Source organism: Dreissena polymorpha, chromosome 15 (genome assembly GCF_020536995.1).
Source record: "Dreissena polymorpha isolate Duluth1 chromosome 15, UMN_Dpol_1.0, whole genome shotgun sequence".
Lineage (NCBI taxonomy): Eukaryota > Metazoa > Mollusca > Bivalvia > Myida > Dreissenidae > Dreissena > Dreissena polymorpha.
Genome location: NC_068369.1, coordinates 59,477,763 through 59,485,177, shown reverse-complemented (window position 1 = coordinate 59,485,177; position 7,415 = coordinate 59,477,763).

Below are 7,415 nucleotides of genomic sequence, written 5' to 3'. Positions count from 1 at the left end.
TTAATAGTAACGTCGGCTTATTTCAGGGGGAGATAACCTCGCCCATATTGTTTTCCCTCTTTATTAACGACATCGAATTCGGTTTGCAAAATGGATTAAACGCCGGAATTACCCTAGATCAAATATCGATATATCTATTATTATTCGCTGACGACGCGGCTTTATTTTCTGAAACACCGGAGGGTCTTCAAGAATCATTAAACAATTTAGAAACCTACTGCGATAAGTGGAATTTAACGGTAAACATTGAAAAAACAAAGGTCATGGTATTCCGAAAAGGTGGCACAATTAGTAAAACATTAATATGGACATATAAAGGTCAAGAAATAGAAATTGTTAACAATTTTAATTACCTTGGAATTGTCATGTCAAGCGGTGGATCTTTTGCGTCCGCAACAAATACATTGTATGGCAAAGCTTTAAAAGCGATGCATTCTTTGTTCACTCTCACAAAAGACATGAACGTACCTATACATATCATGTTAAATTTATTTAACGCATATGTATCATCAATTTTAAACTATAACTGTGAGGTATGGGGATTTATGAAAGCGGAAAACATTGAGCGCGTCCATCGTAAATTTTGTAAAAGAATATTGAATGTTAAGATGTCAACAAACTCATTATCGCTATATGCCGAAGTTGGTCGATTCCCCTTGTATTTAGACAGATATGTCAGGATCGTGAAATACTTTTTGAAATTATATACTGTAAAAGAGGGTAATTGTATTCTTAAACACATTTTATTATCACAGAGATTAGAAATTGAACGCAAAAATAACACAAACAATTGGTCATCGAAAGTAAGGAATATTCTAAACCAAACCGGTTTTAACGATGTATGGCTATTCCCCGAATCTGTGAACTCTAATCAATTAATACCGCTACTTAAAACCAGATTACGAGACCAGTATATCACTAACTGGAATACAAGTGTCACATCATCTAGTTCAATGATTTTATATAAAGAATTGAAACCAATATTCGAAAGATCTGCGTATCTTGATATTGTTGAAAATAAAAAACATAGGAATATTATTGCTAAATTACGTTGGTCGTCTCACAAATTATTAATTGAAACGGGTAGACACCAGAACATTGTCAGAGATCAACGCAAATGTGTTTTATGCAACCTCAATGATATCGAGGATGAATATCACTTTGTTATTAAATGTCCTTATTATGCCGATATTAGGAATACATTAATTCCAAAGTATTACAGATCACGACCTAGTATGTTCAAGTTTATCGAACTACTTAATTGTTCAAACAAAATAGTGTTAAGAAAACTTGCCGTTTTTTGTTTAAAATGCTTTAAGCTACGAGAAGATGTGCTATATGTGTAGTATAAATGATATATCTTCCACAAAGACATTAAGCTTAGAATAATGTTGTATGTGTAACAATTATTAAATTTCGTGTTAACATTACATGATCACTTTGTATTAACCCCATCCATGTGACATTCTCACTAAAACATGTTGTATGTCATTACTTTTTAAATTGATCTTTCCTCAAAAGGATGTATGTTTTGTATATAATTGTCACGCATGCTGTTATTGCATATGTATGTTTATGGCGATGAGCTGTATGCTTAAGCTAAAATAAAATATTCTGTTCTGTTCTGTTCTGCTAACATGGCTTCTTTAACCTTAAAGCGTCCTTTGGACGAATAGTCTGAACAAACAAAAATAAAAAATAAAACACAAAAAACTAGATCATTCCAAGAGTCATGGAAAGTTGATAATAATTGGCTTCGCTATCAGAATAAATCAAAATCAATGAACTGTGACCTATGCATTAAGGTGCAGAATTCCAACACGTTCACTGTAGGTTGCAATATCCTTAAAAAAGACTCGGTAACGAAACATGCAAAGTCTAAAGGTAAGATTTTGAAGACGAGAGGAATTTTAATTTGAAATTACTTTAAAATGCTATAGTCTAACTATATGTATATATGCAGATATTATTATTTTATTATTTTTTTCAGATCACACTCATGCCGTTTGACTGTACAAAATTTGGAACATCTCATGAAAATCTCAATTGAAGGAAAAGACTGCAAAGATGTAGACTTTAAAGTGATCTACAAACTGTGGGCTGGTAATAAACAGCGCAGAATAATAATAAAATAATAATGATACGTGTCATGACTTTGTTCTCTGTATATAGCAGGATTTGTTTGCAATGTATTTTGTGAATGAAATGTATGCTTGTATTTTACATGCCATTCATCATGTTGTTAAAAATGTGCTGTATGAAAATATCTACTATTACTATGAAAATTGTGATGTAATGTATATTATGATATGTGACATGTGCTTGTTGTCATTAAAAGAAATATGAAAAATCAATAGTATATATTGTTATTTGAAACAAACGAAAACTGGTTGTCAATAGGCCCAAAACACACCAAGTTTCATGAAAATCGGTCAATAGATGTGGCCTTTAGAGTGTAAACAATGTTTTACAAAAGCCATATATACCCATGAAAGGAAAAATGCCCCGCCTCCTAGTGACCATGCTCTTCAGCAAACCAGAACCAATTTCGAAGCCATGCACGATGTCATTGGGACGTAGCTATCTTCTGACCAAGTTTCATGAAGATTTGATTATAAATGTGGCCTCTAGGCTGTTAGCACGGTTTTACTATAACCAAATAAGGCAAAATGCCCCGACCCCTGGCAACCATTTTTTCAACCAACATTTTTTTGACTCGTCCAAGATATCTATGGGACAAAACATTTGATCAAGTTTCATTGAGATTGGAAATCAATGTTGCCTCTAGAGTGTTAACAAGGTATTTCTATAGTAATATACAGCATATAACTGTACCCGAGTGGTTTTTAACCCTATTTTACTTATGTGTAACCTATTTCTTGTGATCAGTTCTCTTACTATTGGGAATGGTTTTGTCAGTCTTTGGAGGGAAACTGTTGAACAAAGACAGAAGTTTTCTTCGTGTAATATTTTGAGTAATACATGGTTAATCAGGACTTCTACTGGTTAGTATGTTGTATTTGATTGTATTGAACTGCATTCAATCTATTGTTACTGTTTTAATTGTATTTAAAGAAGGATTTGACATGTTGTTAATGTTGAGTCATATATTTTCGCGGTTGTTGAAATGTTTGCACAATGAATACAATTCTTTCTTTTGATATTTTAATATCTTGAATTGTTTTAACTCATTACTAATAAATGCACTTAATAATGTTTGTGCATGATTAACTTGCAGCAGTCACAGAAAGCGTGGGAAGAAGGAGCAAGGGAGTGAAATCCATTCAGTTCCACAAATTGGTAATAAAACTGTGTGTTGTGTACTATGCAATGTTCTTGTCATGTGATATATGTTTGTTGCTGTGTATGTTTGTTATTATTTGTATTGCAAAATAATGTTTAAGGTTCAGGTGCAATTGAAAAAGCCACTAGAACAAGACATATTATAAATGTTATTATTAATTCAAGGATATTTATATTAATAATAATATTATAGAAATTAGTATTAATCATATGTCTTAATATGTGTATTTGTATATTTGACAGATTGGAGCCTTGACGTTTGATGCTCTTGAGTTATCTGTGAATCAAATATTCTAATTATATCGAAACGTAAAACTAGACAGTCTTGAGTTATCTTCCTCCTGTGTGGTTAGGTAGCGAAATAACCACAAAGTTATATAACGAAAAATGCCCCGGCCCATTGCGGCCATGTTTTTCAAGCAATCGGAACTATTTTCGAACTAGTCCAAGATATCATCAGAACAAATGTTCTGACCAAGTTTCATAAAGATTGGACAATTAATGTGACTTTTAAAGTGTAAACTAGTTTTTACTTAAGCCATATCAGTAACTAAAGGGTCCGAAAGGCCCAAGTCTCACCTTAGATACAACCTGAGACGTGTTTCAATAGACCCTATCCATTTTTTTACACATCCAAGATATCGTTAAAACAAATGTTCTGACCTAGTTTCATGAAGATTGGACAATAAATGTGACTTTCAGAGTGTTAACAAGTTTTCACTATAGATATATGGAAAATGCCCCCTGGTGGCAATGTTTTTCAATCAACCGAAACCACTTCTGAACACATCCAAGATACCATAGAGACAAATCTTCAGACAAAGTTTCATGAAGATCCGACAATGAATCAGGCCTCTACAATGCTAACAAAGCAACTTTTCATGTCGCACAACAGCAGACAGACACTGGAAAAAATGTGATCACAAAAGATCACTATGAGCAAACAATATAGTATTAAAACAAATGTTCTGAACAAGTGTTATGAAGATTGGACAATAAATGTGACTCTTAAGAGTCATCGCGCCCGATGCCCAATGGCGGCCATGTTTTGTCAATCAACTGCAACCATTTTCGAACTCGTCCAAGATATAATTGGGACAAATCTTGTGACAAAATTTCATGAAGATCGGACAATTAATGTGGGGTCAAGAGTGTTAACAAGGTTTTACTACAGCCATAAAAGGCAAAATGCCCCGTTCCCTGGTTGCCATATTTTTCAACCAACTGGAACCATTTTCGAATTTTTCCAAGATATAATTGGGACAAATCTTAACAAAATTCATGATTATAGCAGAAAACATGTTACCTCTTTTACAAATCTGCCGAGATATCATTAGGACAAATCTTGTGACCAAGTTTCATGAAAATCGGACGATTAATTTGGCTTCAAGAGAGGTTTAACTCAAGCCCTTTAAGGACCAAGAGGGCCTAAATGCCCAAAGTCGCTCACCTGAGATTCAAAGGAACTGACCTTTTCTGTGCAGCCCAAGATGTCATTAGAACAAATGTTCTAACCAACTTTTATGAATAGTGGACACCCTGGTGGCCACGTTTTTCAACAGACTGGATACATTTAGTACACATCCAAAATATCATCAAAACAAATATTCTGACCAAGTTTCGTGAAGATTGGACAATACAAGTGACATAAAGAGTGTTAATAAGTATGTATAATATCCATATAAGGAGAAATGCCCCGTACCCTGTTAGCCATGTTATTCAACCACCTGGCACAATTTTTTAAAATCGTCCAAGATATCATTGGGACAATTCTTGTGACAAAATTTCATGAAGATCAGACAATAAATGTGGCCTCTCGAGTGTTAACAAGGTTTTAGTATCGCCATGTAGCCATATAATGAAAAATGCCCATATTTTTCAACAAACCGGAACTATTTGTCAACTCATCTAAGATATCATCGAGACAAAACTTCTGACCAAGTTTCATGATGATTGGATAATAAATGTGGCCTCTATAATGCAAACAAGGTTTCACTATAGCCATATAATAAAAAATGCCCCGCCCTCTGGTGGCAATGTTTTTCAACCAACCCATATACTTTTAAAACTGATCAAAGAGATAATTCGGAACCATTTTCGACCTCGTTCAAGATATCATTGGGGTAAATCTTCTGAACAAGTTTCATGATTATCGGACAAGAAATGTTGCCTCTAGAGCTTTAGCAAGGTTTTACTATAGCAATATAAGGAAAAATGCCCGCCCCCTGGGGGCCATGTTTTTCAACCAACCCATACCATTTTCAAACTCGTCCAAGATATAATTCGGAACCATTTTCGAACTCATGCAAGATATCGTTGGGACGAATCTTCTGACCAAGTTTCATGATGATCGGACAATACACGCGGCCTCTAGAGTTACCAATGAATATTGTTAAGCCGCACTTTACGCCAGACAGACAAAAGGCAATCACAAAAGCTATCCATGAGTCCATTGTGCTCAGGTGTCGTCACTTCAAACATCCTGCACACCAATTCACATTGGCATTACTACATATTGCAAAGGAGTTAACTATAAAGTTAACAAGGAATATAAGTTTATTTATCAGGTATGTACAAGAATACACAATATATTTTCATAACATATATGGTAACATTATGCAGGTAAAACATTTTGACGCAAATGCAATACAAATTTAGGCAAAAGTTCCGCTGTCGGAGACATATGTCCCCAAACAGGGCTTGAACACTTTTACTAGTGACCCCAACATCATTAGGGGTCATATACTTTCCAAGTCCAATGCACATGTTTAGTATCAAGCCAACAATTTTCACTCTTATTGTGTCACTGATCATGACCTTTGACCCCAATTTCAATATGGGTCATCGACTGTCCTAGGTCAATGCACACGTGAAGTATCATGCCAATAGTTCAATTCATTGACAAGTTATTGATCGGAAACATACTGGTCTACCGACAGACAGACCAACCGACATCCAGCAAAACAATATATCCCGTCTGCTTCGAATGGGGGGAATTAAAATAACATTAACAAGGGCTGTTTGTAAAACATGCATGCCCCCTATATGGGCTCTCCGTTGAAGTGACAGCCATTGTGTGAATATGTTTTTTGTCACTGTGACCTTGACCTTTGACCTAGTGACTGAAAATCAATAGGGGTCATCTGCAAGTCATGATCAATGTACCTATGAAGTTTCATGATCCTAGCCATAAGCGTTCTTGAGTTATCATCCGGACACCATTTTACTATTTCGGGTCACCGTGAACTTGACCTTTATCCTAGTGACTGAAAATCAATAGGGGTCATCTGCAAGTCATGATCAATGTACCTATAAAGTTTCATGATCATAGCCATTAGCGTTCTTGCGTTATCATCCGGAAACCATTTTACTATTTCAGGTCACCTTGACCTTTTATAAAGTGACCTGAAAATCAATAGGGGTCATCTGCCAGCCATTATCAATCTACCTACGAAGTTTCATGATCCAAGGCATAAGCGTTCTTGCGTTATCATCCGGAAACCATTTTACTATTTCAGGTCACCTTGACCTTTTATAAAGTGACCTGAAAATCAATAGGGGTCATCTGCGAGTCATGATCAATCTACCTATCAAGTTTCATGATTCTAGGCTCAAGCGTTCTTGAGTTATCATCCAGAAACCATTTTACTATTTCGGGTCACTGTGACCTGAAAGTCAATAGGGGTCATCTGCGAGTCATGATCAATCTACCTAGGTCGAAGCGTTCTTGAGTTATCATCCGAAACCATTTTACTATTTCGGGTCACCGTGACCTTGACCTTTGACCTAGTGATATCAAAATCAATAGGGATCATCTGCGAGTCATGATCAATGTACCTTTGAAGTTTCATGATTCTAGGCCCAAGCGTTCTTGAGTTATCATCCGGAAAACCACCTGGTGGACGGACCGACAGACCGACCGACATGTGAAAAGCAATATACCCCCTCTTCTTGGAAGGGTGGCATAACAAGCAAATGATGCTAGAATATTAGTTAACCAGTTAATAAAGTTCATGATTTCATAGAACAACACGATTCTTTATCCATTTAAGGACCATACATTATCTTGAATATGAAGCACTACAAATGTATGAACAATTACACCTTAACAG